This window comes from Strix aluco, chromosome W (assembly GCF_031877795.1).
Source record: "Strix aluco isolate bStrAlu1 chromosome W, bStrAlu1.hap1, whole genome shotgun sequence".
Lineage (NCBI taxonomy): Eukaryota > Metazoa > Chordata > Aves > Strigiformes > Strigidae > Strix > Strix aluco.
This window is the reverse complement of record NC_133970.1, coordinates 4,665,816-4,684,698: the sequence shown is the minus strand read 5'-3', so window position 1 is coordinate 4,684,698 and position 18,883 is coordinate 4,665,816. Positions and strand designations below refer to the sequence as shown.

The 18,883-nt window shown below is 44.2% G+C and overlaps 1 protein-coding gene across 1 annotated transcript in view; it reads right to left on the bottom strand.

Annotated features, from left to right (window-relative positions):
• The window catches only part of LOC141917553 (BDNF/NT-3 growth factors receptor-like), a 243,026-nt gene that overhangs the window by 92,921 nt on the left and 131,222 nt on the right, over positions 1-18,883 (bottom strand). The window lies entirely within an intron of this gene.

The window sequence follows — 18,883 nt, the reverse complement described above, 5'->3', positions numbered from 1 at the left end:
GCAGTGCATATAATGGAAAGAATCAATGTGCCTATATGTCATTCATTAGCACTTTGTCCAAAAAGAATGTATTAATATATTTATATTTGGAGCGTAGTGCATTTGCTGGATAAGAAGATGTAGAATTAAGAGTCATCTGGGAAAAAGCTATTTATCGTTGTGCTTGGATAAGTGCTGTAGAGCATACATAACAGTGAATGCTGCTGGATAAACAATCCAGAGTTTGGGATGTATTCAGATGTGGACCAACCTCAGGCTCTGTGCTTGACCACATTCATGTTCCAAACTGGGTGTCCATTTACTTAGAAACTACCTTATCTCCATTACTAAAGAATGTAAAAAGGAGTGCTGCTGTTAACAGCAGTGGAGAGAAATGACACAGCCTGTCCCCCTTGCTATCACCAACTTTGGGGAAAGGGGCCACAGTCCTTGAAAGGAAAATACATATGTTCCAAATCATAAGTCTGTGAAGATGCAACCTCAGAATGCTGCATATATACTTAATAATAATGTGTGCATGTGTGAGGTAAGCCTGGTGCTGGAATAAACTAGAAGAGAGACCTGAGATGCCCTAAGCCACCTCCAACATAAGCCTACCAGGAAGGAAGCACGCCTGAGAAGCACACCTCCACAAGATTCAGCTGCCACTCAACCAGATGCCAGAAAACCCACTGCCAGCATGAAAACAGGCTCGCTGCACATGCTCTAATCCCATGAAGGGATGCTGTGGGGCCCTGAGCTCCCAGCTAGCCACTCCCAGTGTGCCACCACTCACCTGCAGGGCTCGGTAGTGCCAGAGGTGCAATGCCCAGCTGCCCTCTCACAGGCCAGCATGCCACTGTCTCTTATTTCCAGGGTGATGACTAAATGTGCTGTTTTCAAGGGTGGGGAGAGACTATTAAATATTTCAGCTCTGACATTTTAAAACCATAACAAAAGATAAGCTATGAACAAGGCCTTTGCTGTAGGGTTCTTCCAAATGAGGTTGAGGGCATGGGTCTGTAGAGGGTACAGAACCAATATTTATTTAGCTTTTTAGGTTCCATTTTGACAACCTCTAGAGTGTACAGCCTACAAACAGGAGTACTCAATGTACCCTGCACTTGGGTGATATGTATCTTTAAGCCCTCTGTATGCCAGTATTCCCACCACTCATGCCAATACCCTTTGGCTCCAACACCAGACAGACAGAATTGCTGTGATCACATTCATTTCATATAACAGCCAGCCTGTTGAACAGCACAGTATGGAAGAGTGGCTATTTACAGTGTTCCAGGCCCACAAAAACCTTTTCCTGACATTGTTGTGGTTGCAGGGTGAGGCAATTATGAAAATGGTCCTCCTTTTATGACAGGTCTCTCATTAAAACTGAGAAGCCATGCTTTGAAATTATACTAGCAAAATAGACATTAAATGAGACCACAAGTTACAAACATTTTTGATTCTTGTCAAACTCTGGTCTACTGTAAAATTAAGTTATATTATGGTAAGATACACACACACAACTTTTTGGCCAGCTGCTCAAATGCTGAGCAGCTTCCCTACAGTCAGTAGGAATATACTCTTTATTTTCATTTTCTTCTCAGCACTGGCTTTTTAAATAAATCATAAAATACAGTTAGCACAAGGGACAGGCCTGAACCAAAACACATCTTTTTCTTAAAGATGCAAATTAACTGGCTTACTTCACCTTTACTAATATTCATAACAAAACAAAGGCTGAATTACTGTCCTGGAGTGTTACCTAAATACATGATGTGTGATATACATCTTAAACATAATTTAAGCAGAAGGTCCAGATATCATGGCTCATATCAGGCCTGAAATGTGCTGTCATTGTGCAGTATCATATAAGTTGCCCTGTTTTCCTTCAGTTTTTCTAATTGTTCATGTCTCAACTCACAGGAAATAAGTCAGTAAAGAGTCCCTAATACTAACAGAGGCCTTAAATTACAGCTAAAGATGCAGGGATTATTTTTAAAATGAAAGCCATTCAAAATTCTTTGGTTGATTAAAGTTTTACAAATGTTTCCCTATGCTTGCATTAGAAAAGTGTGGCAGGTTGACAGACTGTAATTATATTTGGTTGCTGCAAGGGAATCCATTTATGGTCAGACAAGTCCATTTGAGTGGGAGGAGATGGAGACAGTGAACAGTTTTGAAGATTTCTTTTCTACAAGAGAGGCAGGACTCCTTTCCACCCAAGTCCTAGAGGCCCTTCTGTGCCTCCCAATGCCTTCAGGAGCCAGGACAGCAGGCAGCAGTGAGGGATTAGGAGCTGGGCTCCCAGACAGACAACCTAGCCCAGATTTTTCACTTTATGGATATTATGTGGGCTTAAAGGCCACTGTGACCTGTACTTTAAAAAATGTTTATTAATAAATGAGCCATTATTTTTTACTAGCATTAGAACTTGTCTTTCACCAGCTGTTCTCATCAGGGCAAAGACTGAAACCATGAGATCCTGTTTTGTTCCTGTTCCTGTTCAGCCAAAACTGTCATTCAATCCTACCTCTTTGGGTATTTCTCTTTCCCTCTACTTCCCCAATAGCACTACAAGGCTGTCTCTCTTCCTTTACTAGACAGAGGAGAAGTTTAGCTCCACATTGTAAGTATCATCATTTTAAAATGCTCATAAAACTCATTAACTTCCGTAGGCAGAGAGCATGGATAAAATCCCAGCCTACTGGAGTCAGCAGCAAAACTCCACTTCAGTAGAGTCAAGTTTTCATTTTGTTCTCTTTAATACCACCATCAAAGACCTGGTGATAAACACACTCAAACTCTTAAATTTTGTTTGGGTCCTCTCCATTTTGAACACATAACAGCACTGATGTTTACCCTAGTGGTAAAGACTTTTTTGTCAAGATCCTGAAGGACTTCACAAACAATGTAGAGTAATAATAAATAAGAAACATGAAATACTTCTGTACAGTACATTTACAGCTGCTGCTAAATGCTCTTATATAAACCAAGCATTTAAATAAACAGCCTGTCCCATACCAAACTGTCAAATGCAAAACACAGCAAGCCACAGAACTGATCTGTACAGAATATGTTTGCAACTTGTCACACTCTATCCATCCCTGTTACCTTTCTAAGATGAACTGAGTTACTAAATAAATAATGACAGTAAATGTGACTAAATGGGCACAGATTGAATATAAGAACAATGTAAATAAATCAAAAACATGTGAGGTGATGGAAATATGAGCGAAGGAAAAAAAATTCATTTAGCACACTCAGGGCCAAGCCATAATGACACTGTCATCAGTGGCAGGAGATTCCAGCAGTAGATACACTGAAAAATTCAAGTCAAAATGTGCTTTCAATTAATAACAGGATACACCAGATTATCTCTGTTAAAGTCCAAGGGATTATCCTGGATTTACACTGAAGAAACAAAGCAGAATTTGGCCAAGGAGGTGGCATAACTGAATTACCAAAGACGTGGTCTCAAAACATTTTATCACAGGCAAAGATACACAAATGTTCAAACGGTTGATATATATCTTCCTCCTTTTGGCTCTAAATGGTGGTTGCCTTTGAGCTGCTATTTCACAGAATCACAGAATCATCTAGGTTGGAAAGGACGCTGAAGATCATCCAGTCCAACCATTAACCTAACACTGATAGATCCCAACTACACCATATCCCCAAGCGCCATGTCAACCCGCCTCTTGAACACCTCCAGGGATGGGGACTCCACCACCTCCCTGGGCAGCCCATTCCAACGCCTAACAACCCGTTCTGTAAAGAAATATTTCCTAATATCCAGTCTAAACCTTCCCTGGCGCAACTTGAGGCCATTACCTCTTGTCCTATCACTTGTTACTTGGTTAAAGAGACTCATCCCCAGCTCTCTGCAACCTCCTTTCAGGTAGTTGTAGAGGGCGATGAGGTCTCCCCTCAGCCTCCTCTTCTCCAGACTAAACAACCCCAGTTCCCTCAGCCGCTCCTCGTACAACCTGTGCTCCAGACCCTTCACCAGCTTCGTTGCCCTTCTCTGGACACGCTCGAGTCATTCAATGTCCTTTTTGTAGTGAGGGGCCCAAAACTGAACACAGGCATCGAGGTGCGGCCTCACCAGTGCCGAGTACAGGGGTAAGATCCCTTCCCTGTCCCTGCTGGCCACGCTATTTCTGATGCAAGCCAGGATGCCATTGGCCTTCTTGGCCACCTGGGCACACTGCTGGCTCATGTTCAGCCGGCTGTCAATCAACACCCCCAGGTCCCTCTCTGACTGGCAGCTCTCCAGCCACTCCTCCCCAAGCCTGTAGCGCTGCTGGGGGTTGTTGTGGCTGAAGTGCAGCACCCGGCATTTGGCCTTATTGAAACTCCTCCAGTTGGCCTCAGCCCATCGCTCCAGCCTGTCCAGATCTCTCTGCAGAGCCTCCCTACCCTCGAGCAGATCAACACTCCCACCCAACTTGGTGTCATCTGCAAACTTACTGAGGGTGCACTCGATCCCCTCATCTAGATCATCAATAAAGATGTTAAACAGGAGTGGCCCCAAAACTGAGCCCTGGGGGACACCACTCGTGACCGGCTGCCAACTGGATTTAACTCCGTTCACCACCACTCTTTGGGCCCGGCCAGCCAGCCAGTTTTTTATCCAGCGAAGCGTGTGCCCATCCAAGCCACGAGCAGCCAGTTTTGCCAGGAGAATGATGTGGGAAATGGTGTCAAAGGCCTTACTGAAGTCAAGGTAAACTACATCCACAGCCTTTCCCTCATCCAATAAGCAGGTCGCCCTGTCGTAGAAGGAGATCAGGTTTGTCAAGCAGGACCTGCCTTTCATAAACCCATGCTGACTGGGCCTGATCATCTGGTTGTCCCGCATGTGTTGTATGATGGTACTCAGGATGAGCTGCTCCATCAGCTTCCCGGGCACTGAAGTCAAGCTGACAGGCCTGTAATTTCCTGGATCATCCTTCCAACCCTTCTTATAGATGGGCGTCACATTGGCCAGTTTCCAATCTGTCGGGACCTCCCCGGTCAGCCAGGACTGCTGGTAAATGATGGAAAGCGGCTTGGCGAGCACCCCAGCCAGCTCCTTCAGCACCCTTGGGTGTATCCGTAATTGTATTTTCAAAAATCACTACCTGTAGGCATGGGCTTTCACCCCCCCCAAGGAAACCTACCTTTGAATGTGAGGCTGAACAGAGATCACACCACATTTTGGACTAAGTCCCAACAAAATGGGCAGCTCATGATCACCTCACCACATTGAATTCACTGAGTTGGATGTGACTGATTTCAGCCACAGACAGCAAGACATTAAACGGTAAAAGTGTAAAAATGTTTGCGTGCTTAATTAAAAAGTGAAACACAGTGACAATGCAAAAGTACCTTTTCCTTGGTCACAAAAAATAGGTCTAAACATTTTACTGCCACATAGAATCAAAGAATCATAGAATGGTTTGGGTTGGAAGGGACCTTTAAAGGTCATCTAGTCCAACATCTTTGCTATGGGAAGGGAGATCATTCAGTAGACCAGGTTACTCAAAGCCCCGTCCAACCTGGCCTTGAACACCTCCAACGATGAGGCATCCACAGCTTCTCTGGGCAACCTGTTCCAGTGTCTCACCACCCTCACAGGAAAGAATTTCTTCCTTATATCTAATTTAAACCTACCCTCATTCAGCTTAAAACCATTGCCCCTTGTCCTGTCACTACAGGTCTTGGTAAAAAGTCTTTCTCCATCTTTCTTCTAAGCCCCTGTACTGGGTCTGGCTGAGCCGGAATTGGTTTTCCCCTATAGCAGCCCTTATGGTGCTGTGTTTTATGTTGGGAGCTGGCAGGGTGTTGATAGCACACTGGTGTTGTGGCTACTGCTGAGTAGTGCTTACACAGCACCAAGGCTCTTTCTGACATTTCCCCCCCACAGTGGGACGGGGTGGGCAAGATCTTGGGAGGGGACACAACCAGGACAGCTGACCCGAACTGACCAAAGGGATATTCCAGACCATATGATGTCTGCTCAGTATAAAGCTGGGAAAAAGGAGGAAGGGGGTAGGGTCACCCTTGGTCCTCCGAGGCAACCACTATGCGTATTGGAGCCCTGCTTCCTGAGAAGGCCCGACATCGCCTGTTCATGGGAAGTAGAGAATAAATCTGTTTTCAGGCAATCGCGGTGCCAGTATTGAAAGGCCGCAATAAGGTCTCCCCGGAGCCTTCTCTTCTCCAGACTGAACAACCCCAACTGTCTCAGCCTTTCCTCATGGGAGAGGTGTTCCAGCTCTCTGATCATCTTTGTGGCCTCCTCTGGACTCGCTTTAACAGGTCTACATGTTTCTTGAACTCGTGGCCCCAGAATTGGATGCAGTACTCCAGGTGAGGTCTCATGAGAGTGGAATAGAGAGGGAGAATCACCTCCCTCGACCTGCTGGCTGTGCTTCTTTTTATGCAGCCCAAGATGCATTTGGCTTTCTGAACTGCAAGTGCACATTGCCAGCTCATGTCCAGTTTTTCATCCACCAGTACCCCCAAGTCCTTCTCCACAGGGATGGTCTTAATCCATTCATCCCCCAGTCTGTGTTGATATTGGGGATTGCCCCAACCCAGGTGCAGGCCCTTGCACTTGGCCTTGTTGAACTTCATGAGGTTCATGTGGGCTCTCTCCTCAAGCCTGTACAGGTTCCCCTGGATGGCATTCCTTCCCTCAAGTGAATCAACTGCACCACTCAGCTTGATGATATCTGCAAACTTACTGAGGATGCACGCAAATCCAGTATCTATGTAATTGATGAAGATATTAATAGTATTGGTCCCAGTACAGACCCTTGAGGGATGTAACTCATTACTGGTTTCCACTTGGACATTGAGCCGTTGACTGTAACTCTTTGGACGTGGCCATCTAGCCAATTCCTTATCTATCTATAGTCCATCTATCAAGCCCTTATCTCTCTGATTTAGCAGCAAGAATGTTGTGGGAGACCGTATCAAAGGCCTTACAGAAGTCCAGGTAGATGACATCTGTAGCTCTTCCCTGTGTGACCATTAAACCATCTAAGATGACCTTTTACACAACATGGAGCATAGTATTGAGTGAAATGGCTTGTATTTGGTAGGAGAATACCTCCAGAAAGGGGTTGTGCCAGTCTTGATTTGAAAGTCTGTGCTACTTTTTTTTTCTCCAGCTTGTCTGGCTTTCACCTCCCTCATTGGCTTTCAGGAGACTTTCTCTAATAGTTTAAACAACCCCTTTAAGGGGGGAATAGATATACATAATCAACATTCTTCTTGGTCTTCTTGGTAAGGCAAAGAGATGGAAGCCTCTCCCTGGAAGGCATTTTCTCCAGTTTGCCAGTCATTTTTATGGCTCTTCTCTGGGCAAATATGCAATATCCTTTAGAAAATAGTTGTTTCCAGTTGTTTTTGCCAACTGGAAGCCACATTCTTTTATCATTCTCCACAAGGCTGTAATACAAACATAAAATCAGCCCCCTACTTCTCTGCACATCCAAAGATCACACTAGTCCTTTTAAGGCTAGGTTTCCTAAAGAGCATGAAAATTATGCAACTGTGTGTGTCATCTTAACACCTCACCGAATTACAACATCACAAGTTCTAGAAGTTTCAGATGTTTTCCCATATACCTTATGAACACAACAGAGCAGGGGAGAGATCTGTCTTTACGGATTGGCTGCAGTAGGGGCTCACTGCTTGATGAACAGTGAGAGCCACAGGAACAGGCTCCATCAACACTGCTCACCGAACTACTAACACTAGAGATGTTTAATGGGTGACTTGAAGAAGGTGCTTCCATGGGCAGTGGTCTATCTTGGAAGAAGAACAGGAGACACCTGTGAGGAGAAAACCTGTAGGGATTTCCTAGGTGTCAAGATCTACATCTGATGATAAATCTGATAAATTTGTGTTGTTATAGCTAAACCTTTCAGATGCTTTGTTTACAACTTAAATCCTCCCAGGATCTATATTTTAAACCCCAAAGTTTTTGTTGCCTTGACTGGGAATTAGGCTTCCCTCCATGATATAGTGCTGCAACTCCTGGGATGCTGCCCAGATGACAGTCCTTCTCCCCCACAGTGGTGGGGGTATCACAGCTCTTGCCTGCTGTAAATTAATTTTGCTGTAGCTAGATTAGCACCTCTCTGGCTGAAAGTCAGTGTTTGCTGCCTTTTAGATTTTATATTTGATTTCTGGTGAGGGGTATTATCTCACCTTTTTGATATAGTAATTTATTTATTTTATTTGGCCAAGAACTTTTCAGTTTGGCTACAGATAGGCATATTGCCATGCTCTGTTAGAACCTTATAATCAAAGAGGAACTACTTAATAATAAATTAGAATAACAATGCTATCATTGTTTTAAATGCATAAGCATTATGAGCTAAATTCACCTTTCAGGAAAACAAGAGTACTGAAGTTGACATTTTTTTCAGGAATGAATTTGACCTTACATAAGAAAACTAAGGTATGCAAAGCCCTCAAGCCTTAGTAACTTAAAATTGTTTTTGATATCAGTGTTAAGTATGTATTAAATGTAGGTTTAATCTATTATGTGCTAAAACAACTGGGATATATCAGAATAATGGAAAGCTAAATTTGGCTCACTATGTTCAAAATAAATGCCAGATATTATTCAGTGTGTATTTTTTCTCTTCGCTGCTTCCAGCCCACTACCAGCTTTCCAACACAGTGCAGTAAATCAACTCTAAGCCGAAAACTGTGCTGAATTTTTGACCATCCTTTGACTTCGCAATTGATTTGCGAATGTGAATCAAAATGTGCTTCTTTGAAAAGATTACTCATTGTAGAACTTCAAGGCTATTGCATGCGAGTTGCTATAGAAAATGTCTGCTGATGTTATTTTATTGTGTTCCCTCTTCTATGTTTAAGTTAACTGAAAACAATGATCTCACCAGCGCCCTTCTCAATCAGAGCAGGAAATACTTCCCCTCAGCACGATACTAATCTTTGGGATCTTCTGTGCTGCAGAAACAGAAACACTCAGGAAAGGATGCAGAAGTACTGTGTCGTGTATCTCCTAGGACATACTGGCTTCAAAGTATTAACTCTTTTCTGCCTTTGTTTTCAGAAACAGGCATAGTCTGAAAAGCATCCCAGGATCCCACTTTGAGAAGCAGGACTTGTAAGAAACTTCATACATTCAGGGACTGTGGCTTGATAGTGGGAACAGCAGGACTTTCCCAGACCATTTCCCTTGCAAAAAGTGTGACAAATTTTATCTTCTCCCCTCTTGGATTTGCATGTACTTTCATATAATACTGGCAGATCTAGCAGAGAATATGGTAAATCTCCTTCCATTCAGTTGATAGTGTTATCTTTCAGCTGACATTAGGGATGAAAATAAAGCAGAGACATTTAATGCCTTCTTTGCTTCTGTCTAACACCAATGATGGGCCCTGGGACCTCTGGAGTTGGAGGACTGTGACTGGGGTTATGGATAAGCTCCCAGTTGACTTTGAACTTGTATGGGATTTGCTGCTGCAACTGAATGCACATAAGTCTATGGGGCCCAATGGGATTCATCCCAGGGTACTGAAAGAGTTGGCCAATGTTATTGCAAGACCTCTCTCAGTTATTTATCAATGGTATTGGGAATCTTGTAAGGTCTCAGTTGACTGGAAGCTAGCAAATGTCATTCCAATTTTCAAGAAGGGCCAGGAAGAAGACCCTGGTAATTATAGGCCTGTCAGTCTCACTTTGGTGCCTGGTAAAATTATGGAGAAGATTATTCTGGGAGTTATTGAAAAACACCTGAAAGACAATGTAGTCATTGGTCAAAGCCAACATGGGTTCATGAAGAGAAAGTCATAACTTACTAACTTAATATCCTTTTATGACAAGCTTACCCACTTAGTGGATGAAGGGAAGGCAGTGGATGTGGGTTTTTTGGAATTTAGCAAAGCTTTTGATATGGTCTCTCACAGTATCCTTCTGGGATGGTGTAATCCTGGATGTACATATAGACTGGGGGACAAGAGGCTGGAATGCATTCCTGCAGAAAAGGATCTGGGGGTTTTGGTTGATGGTAAGCTCAATATGAGTCAACAATATGTCCTGGCCCAAAAAGGCCAACCATATCCTGAGGTGCATTAGGCATAGTATAGCTAACTGGTGCAGCCTCACCTCAAGTCCTGTGTGCAGTTTTGGGCTCCACAATATAAGAAGGCTGTAGAAATATTAGAATGTGTCCAAAGGAGGGCAACAAAGATGGTGAAAGGAATTAGGGGCTTGACTTATAAGGAGCTAAGAAAAGGCTGAGGAGTGCCCTCATTGCTATCTACAACTTCCTCGTGGGGGGGAGCAGAAAGGGAGATGCTGATCTCTCCTCTCCGGTGTCCAGTGATAGGATGTGAGGGAATGGCGTAAAGCTGCATCAAGGTAAGTTCAGATTGGATATTAGGAAATAGTTCTTCACTGAGAGGGTGGTCAAGCACTGGAACAAGCTCCCCAGGAAAGTGGTCATGCCCCCAAGCCTGTTGGTGTTCAAGAAGCATTTGGACAATGCTTATAGATATATGGTTTAATGTTTAGGTTGCCCTGTGTGGAGTCAGGATGGACTAGATGATCCTGTGGATCCATTCCAATTCAGGACATTCTATGATAGATTCTATGATTATATTTTTCTACATTTCAGACAAATAAGAAGGAGGACTCCTTCTTTGTTATTTTATTGTGTACTATGCATAGAGGGTTTTAAAGACATTATTATTAAATTTTGGGCCACTGAACATGTACATTTTACACATACTGAGCATTTCTACAATATAACATGGTAGCAGAGTCAAAGACTTAGCAGGTTCCTATAAAGCTGTATGCCCCTCTGTTTCTGTGATCTTTTAGATTGTTTCTTTGAAACATTAACTAATTTTGCCCCTTTTAGTTCAGAAGGTTCCAATGTGATATAAAACCAGGCATACAAATTAAAGTGACTATGCCACGGGAATTTTTAGTATTCCTGATGTGAAGAATCTTATATAATGACAGTGCCTGCACACCTCTCACTTTTTGAGTCTGTTGGACAACATCAAATAAGTTTGACAAGGGAGCAATAGTGTCAACAACATACAGCTCCTTGCAATAAATCTGCACCAAATAAAGCCCAGGTCTGCTTGCCCCTTAGCAGATCAGAGGCAACACCATGCTATCTATGCCACCATGACTGCAGACCACCAGGCACCAGCCAACTAGTTAGCATGTAGCCTGTCCAGCTAGCAAGCCAAACACAGGTAAGCAGGAGCAGAGGGATCCTCAGTTCCACTGCAGCCAACAGAAATCTAGGTTTGCTGCTCAGCAAAGTTTTCTTCAGACATCTGTTTATATAGGGACTTTGTAAATTTTCACTGACATGTATAAATCCCCTTCCACAAGTAAATAAAACTTTATTTTAGTGAAGAACAAACACAGATGCATTAATTGAAAATCATCATCTTCATAGAATGGTTTGTGTTGAAAGAGCCCTTAAAGATCATCTAGTTCCAACCCACCTGCCATGGGCATGGACACCTTCCACTAGACCAGGTTGCTCAAAGCCCCGTCCAACCTGGCCTTGAACACTTCCAGGGAGGGGGCAGCCACAACTTCTCTGGGCAACCTGTTCCAGTGTCTCACCACCCTCACAGGAAAGAATTTCTTCCTTATATCTAATCTAAATCTACCCTCTTTCAGTTTAAAACCGTTACACCTCATCCTATCCCTACACTCCCTGATAAAGAGTCCCTCCCCAGCTTTCCTGTAGCCCCATTTAAGTACTGGAAGGCCGCTAGAAGGTCTCCCTGGAGCCTTCTCTTCTCTAGGATGAACAACCCCAACTCTCTCAGCCTGTCCTCATAAGGAAGGTGCTCCAGCCCCCTGATCATCTTCGTGGCCTTCTCTGGACCCACTTGAGCATGTACATGTCCTTATGCTAGGGGCCCCAGAGATGGACACAGTACTCCAGGTGGAGTCTCACAAGAGTGGAGTAGAGGGGGAGAATCACCTCCCTCAACCTGCTGGCTACACTTCTCTTGATGCAGCCCAGGATATGGTTGGCTTTCTGGGCTGCGAGTGCACATCGCTGGGTCATAGACAGTTTTTCATCCACTAATACCCTCAAGTCCTTCTCTGCAGGACTGTTTTCAATCCACTCATCACCCAGCCTGTATTTGTGCTTGGGATTGCCCCGACCCATGTGCAGGACCTTGCACTGGGCCTTGTTGAACTTCATGAGGTTTGCACAGGCCCACTCCTCAAGCCTGTCCAGGTCCCTCTGGATGGCACATCCCTTCCCTCCAGCGTGTTGACTGCACCACTCAGCTTGGTGTCATCGGCAAACTTGCTGAGGGTGCACTCCATCCCACTGTCCACGTCGCCAACAAAGATGTTAAACAGCACTGGTCCCAATACCGACCCCTGAGGAACGCCACTCATCACTGGTCTCCACTTGGACATTGAGCCATTGACCACAACTCTTTGAGTGTGACCATCCAGCCAATTCCTTATCCACTGAGTGGTCCATCCATCAAATCCATGTCTCTCCAATTTAGAGACAAGGATGTCGTGCGGGACAGTGTCAAATGCTTTGCACAAGTCCAGGTAGATAATGTCAGTTGCTCTTCCCTTATCCAGCAACTATGTAACCCCGTTGTATATATGTCATGTCAGCAGCTAACAAATAACAAAAAGACCCATACTCCTTTAGGGTAATGACAGCTTCCTACAGGGTCCAGCATGTTAATGAATTGTCAGAGCTCCATTACTAACAGTGAAAACACAACCAAACAACAACCAAATAGAACCTTTTAAAGCTGTAGCCCATGATGAGGCTGAGGACAAGTTCAGTCTCTGCCATTAGACTTTCAGGACCTAAAAGCATTTTGTTTTTGAGTTGATAATTACAGTGTGCTGAGCCAAGCAGCTGTCACTAAGGAACAGGAGCTGCCCAAACACAGCAAAATGCATAGAAGTTTACTGGCTGATTTACCACACCATAATTAACTCAGTTACAGCCTTTTGAGACATGGAAGTGAAAGACAGAAAGAGAGAGAAAAAAGAAGGAAAGGGAAGAAGAGGTTCAAAGAGCTTTTAACATTTTGTCCCAGTCAGCTTCCAAGAAAGAGGAAAACACTAGGAGAGATTCAATTGAAGAATGCCCTCCCACAGCCCACTGTTTCTGGAGAAGTGGCTGTTGGACAGATACCCAAGAAACATATTTCTTAAAGCACACAGATGCAGTCTTTTCAGAGATGTGAACCCTCCCTAAATGGCAGCACACATGCATACCAGAGAAAACAAAAAGAATGGCAGAAATGGCTGAATGAACTTCATTCAGGATCTGACATACTATGTCAGTATAATGAACATGACAAACAGAAGTGTTACACTCATAAGCAGGATTAGTTGGCAGCTCCAACCAATTAGTACCTTGTTAATTTTATGGTGATAACTAGTACAAATGTATGATGTTCTATATAGCCTTAATAGATATTACCATAAATCATAGCCATCTTTCTCCCCTGTGCTCTTTATTCCCAGAAAGTACCTACAATTCATGGAGGAAGTGAGTAGGCTACACAGCATCAGAGAAGATGGAGAAGGGAGACAGGATTTTCTCTGAGATAGAGCAGCTTGAAGAGTCTCACATCCCATTTGCAGCAGAGACACAGGCAGTGTCCACCCCTAGTAGAATGGTAAGTTCAACCTCTGAAGACAGGGAAGGATGGAAGCTGGTGACTTCTGGCACCAAGAGGAAAGCTCCTGCCCCACTTAAGGGCTTACAGTTGCAAAATAGGTTCACCGCCCTCAAAGTTCAAGAGGACCCACATGTACCTACAAGCAAAGGACCTTGTCCACCTAACCCTAAACCATGCAAGACCACCAGGAAGAAACAGTGAGTCATCGTAATGGGTCACTCCCTGCTGTGGGGGACAGAGGCACCCATCTGCTGATTTGACCTATCAACTAGAGAGGTTTGATGCCTGATGGGGCTCATGATCCAGGATGTTGTGGAGGGACTGCCAAAGCTTGTCTGGCCCTCTGACTACTACCCTCTGCTTTTCTTCCATGTGGGCACAAATGATACTGCCAGGGGAAACCTGGACAGGATCAAAAGTGACTACAGAGCTCTGGGGGCAGTAGTCAAGGGCATGGGGGCCCAGGTGGGCCAAAACCCTTTCTGGGAAATCAACATGCTTGCCTCTCTAAAGTGCCTGTACACTAATGCACGCAGCATGGGGAATAAACATGATGAGATAGAGATCTGTGTGCAGTTGCAGGGCTACAGTCTTGTTGTGATCAAGAAGACATGGTTGGATCTGGTTTCTCTTCAGGTCATATAAATTTTTCACCTTTTATAAAAGATTTCCATAGAGAGGAACAGGCACAAGTGTCAAGGAATTCTATAACTGAAGTGTTCCAATGCAGGGATATAGGCTCTTTCGAAAGGACAGTCTGGGAAGACAAGGAGGGGGAGTTGCCTTATATGTGAGAACAGCTAGAATGCATGGACTTTTGCCTGGGGATGGAAGAGGAGCCAACGGAGAGATTATGGATTAGGATTAAAGAGATGACAGGTAAAAATGACATTATAGTGGGTGCCTGTTATAGGCTGCCTGACCAGGAAAAAACAAGTGGATGAGGCCCTCTATAGCCAGCTAGAAGCAGACCCTGGTCCTCATGGGGAAGTTCAACTACCCCAATATCTGCTGGGGGGTCAACATAGCTGGCCATAATCCAGGAGGTTCTCGGAGTCCATCACTGACAGCTTCCTCCCCCAAATGATAGGGGAGCCAATGAGGAGAGGTGCTCTGCTGGACCTCATACTAACCAACAAGGAGGGGCTCATTGGGGATGTAAAAGTCAAAGTCAGTTTTGGATGCAGGGACCATGAGATGGTGGAGTTGAGGATCCTGAGGGCAGAGAGGAGGGTAAAAAGCAGGCTCACAATCCTGGACTTCAAGAGAGCAGACTTTGGACTCTTCAAAGTTCTTCTCAGAAGAGTTTTATCGGACAAGGCCCTGGAGGGAAGAGGGGCCCAAGAAAACTGGTTAATATTCAAGGATCACCTCCTCCAAGCTCAAGAGCAGTCCATGCCAACAAGCAGGAAGTCAGACAAAATGCCAGGAGGCCTGCATGGATGAGCAAGATGCTCCTAGCCAAACTCAAACAAAAAACCGAATCATGCAGAGGATGGAAACAGGGATAAGTAACCTGGGAGAAATATGGAGATGTTGTCCAAGCATCCAGGGATGCATGTCTGAGCATCCATTTGGCTGAAGTCCACATGGAATTGAATCTGGCCAGGGATGTCAAAGACAACAAGAAGGACTTCTATAAGTACATAGGTGACAAAAGGAAGACTAGGGAAAATGTGGGCCCATTACTGAACAAGACAGGGGACCTTGGTTATACAGCACATGGAAAAGGTTGAGGTATGGAATGCTGCCTTTGCCTCGGTCTTTACTAGCAAGACCAGCCTTCAGGAATCCCAGGTCCCAGAGACTGGGGGAAAGTCTGGAGTAAGGAAGATGTACCCTTGGTGGAACAGAGTCAGGTCAGGAAATACTTAAGCAAACTGGATGTACATAAATCCATGGGCCCTGATGGGATACACCCATGAGTGCTGAGGAAGCTGTCTGACATCATTGCTAGGCCACTCTCAATAATCTTCAATCGATCATAGTGATTGGGAGAAATGCCCAAGGACTGGAGGAAAGCAAATGTCACTCCTATCTTCAAGAAGGGAAAGGAGGAGGACCTGGGGAACTACAGGCCAGTCAGCCTCACCTCGATTCCTGGGAAGATGATGGAGCAGTTAATCCTGGAAACCATTTCCAGGCACATTAAGGACAAGAAGGCCATCAGGAGTAGTCAGCATGGATTCACCAAGGGGAAGTCTTGCTTGACCAACCTGATAAACTTCTATGATGAAATGACTGTCCCTGTAGATAAGGGGAGAGCAGTGGATATCGCCTACCTTGATTTCAGGAAGGCTTTCAACACCATCTCCCATAAGATCCTCATGGAGAAGCTGTTGATGTATATGGGCTGGATGAGCAGACAGCGAGGTAGAACAAAATCTGGCTGAACAGCTGGGCCCAGAGGGTGGTGATCAGTGGAACAAAGTCTAGTTGGAGGCCAGTAGCTAGTAGTGTACCCCAGAAGTTAATATTGGGTCCAGTCTTGTTTAATGTCTTCATTAATGATCTGGATGATGGGGCAGAGTGTACCCTCAGCAAGTTTGCTGATGACCCAAAACCGGGAGGAGGGTTGTGCTGCCATCCAGAGGGACCTCAACAGGGTGGGGAAATGGGCTGACAGGAACCTCATGAAGTTCAACAAGGAGAAATGCAAAATCCTGCACCTGGGGAGGAACATTACCCCATGCACCATTATGTGCTGGGGGCCATCCATCTGGAAAGCAGCTTGGCAGAAAAGGCCCTGGGGGTCCTGGTGGAGACAGCACTGTGCCCTTGCTGCAAAGAAGGCAAATGGTATCCGGGGCTGCATTAGGCATAGAGAAGAGAAGGCTTGGGGGGGGATCTTATCAATGTATATAAATACCTGAAGGGAAGGCATAAAGAAGAGGGAGGCAGGCTCTTTTCAGTGGTGCCCAGTGACAGGACCAGAGGCAATGGGCACAAACTGAAACAAGAAGTTCTGTCTGAACATAAGGAAACACTTTTTTACTGTGAGGGTGACGGAGCTCTGGAACATGTTGCCCGGAGAGGTTGTGGTGTCTCCCTCCTTGGAGATATTAAAAATCCATCTGGACATAATCCTGGGCAACTGGCTCTAGGTGGCCCTGCTTGAGCAGGACAGTTGGACCAGATGACCTCCAGAGGTCCCTTCCAACCTCAACCATTCTGTGACTCTGAAAAGTACTGATTTATTGATACACTGATGGAATTTTAAATTAAATTGATTGCAATAATTTTTTTTTAATTTTCTTTTAAACACATGAAATTCCAATACTTCACAGTGGAGTCTAAAACACTATTCAGAAACAGATATCTGGCGAGAGATCTAAGAGAGAAAAAGAGTATGTGAAATTTTTTATGGGAAGACCTTTTTTGTCCTAGACAATTTAAATGTCCCTCTTTATTGGACACATGCTCAGTGTGGTAGAAGATTTCTGACTCAGTTTATATACTACTGCCATTTACCTGATTGATTCTCACAAAGATTTGAACCACCATGGCAATGTAGCAGAACGCAGAGTGTCAGCTCTGCACATCTCCCAGGAGCACCATAGCAAAGTCTCGAGCCCTCATCCTGTAAACATTTATGCACAAGTTGAACTTCATGTATTGTACATGATTAGTTTCCCTGACACCATGTGGGTTTCATCGCATCACACAAAAGCAAACACAGACTTATGTATTTTCAGGATCAGGACCTAGTTAGCACTTGTCATCTGTGAGTTAATGCTTCTGTACTTAATATGCAGCTTACTAAATGTGAGAGAATTCTGGTTTTGGTACAGTTTGGGGGTTTATTTTTTTTCACAGAACACCATGTATGTTGTTTCAGCATTAATGCTGAAAGTTAAATACTGTGTAGTCACTAATGTTTGTTTGCTTATAATGTTTAATGCAGCTGGGAGTGGAGGTACAGGAGCCTCATTTAAAAGCATGTCCTTTTATATAACTTTAGAGAGCTCTAGTGGACATGTTGCCCATTTGTGATTCCCTAGTGGCTTCTGTTTTTCACAGGAATTAATGCATCTATATAACATCTTTCTTGTTCTGATCAGTTATCAGCAGTTTGGTGAGTACTTAATGCATTCCATTGCTTATGCTATACCAGATTATTCAAATGCCTTCTGGTAGAAGAGATTATGGGTTATTTCTAATTACAAAATAGCGCCACACAACAAAATTATGGTAAGAGAGAACATCAGGAATGTATAATAAAAATGCAGGAAAATGCATCCTGTTGCACTGCAGGAAGATACTTATGTGGATTGTGTTTAGTGCAAATATCAAGCTTTGGATTTCTGTTAATGTTCACAAGACAAATGGGTAGCCTGGCACCAGTCTTTACACCCTTTGAAGTCCTGCACATGCATATGCATGCACACACCCATGCACAGATCAAGGAAGGCGCCTATTATATTATTTAAGCTATGCAAAACTGGAGGAAAAGGTTTCTGACCTAGATTGTATGCCCTTAAACTACAGTTTGTGTTGTGAAGCTAAATCAGTCAGTATACAGATATGAATATCACTTAGTTGCACATCCAACGCTCACCAACTGCACTGGCAATCTTTAGGATGACTTCTCAGAGAAACGGATCGGGCTTCCAGCAACACTTCAGAAATATATGTACAAATTCACAGCATAAAGAGGTAGAAAGAACCTTCTCTGAAACAGTTAAAGACCTTAATGTACAGGTGAAACATAGTAAGTAGTGCAGTTACTATTAATTACAATATTCTTTAGATATTTTTTCAGTTATTTGCTGCAGTGTTGATTGCTGCTTCAAAAATCAGCATTTCATGTTGTGGTGCATTAAACCCCTCTTGCCTCTTGCTCACTCACGGGACAGGGAGAAAATGGAAGGTGAGAAGATGCATGGATTGAGATAATGACAGTTTAAAAGGGAAAGCAAAAGCTGTGTGTGGCAAGCAAAGCAAAAAGAGGAATTCATTCACTACTTCCCATCAGCAGGCAGATATTTAGCCACTTCCTGGGAAGCAGGGCCTCAGCATGCGTAGCAGTTGCTTGAGAAGACCAACACCATAGCCACAAACATTCTCCTTTCTTCCTCCTTTCATTGAGCTTTTATTGCTGAGCATAATGTCATATGGTATGAAATATCTCTTTGGTCAGTTCAGGTCAGCTGTCCTGGCTCTGTCCCCTCCCAACCTCCTGTCCACCTCCAGCCTACTCACTGGGGGAGGGGGGAAAG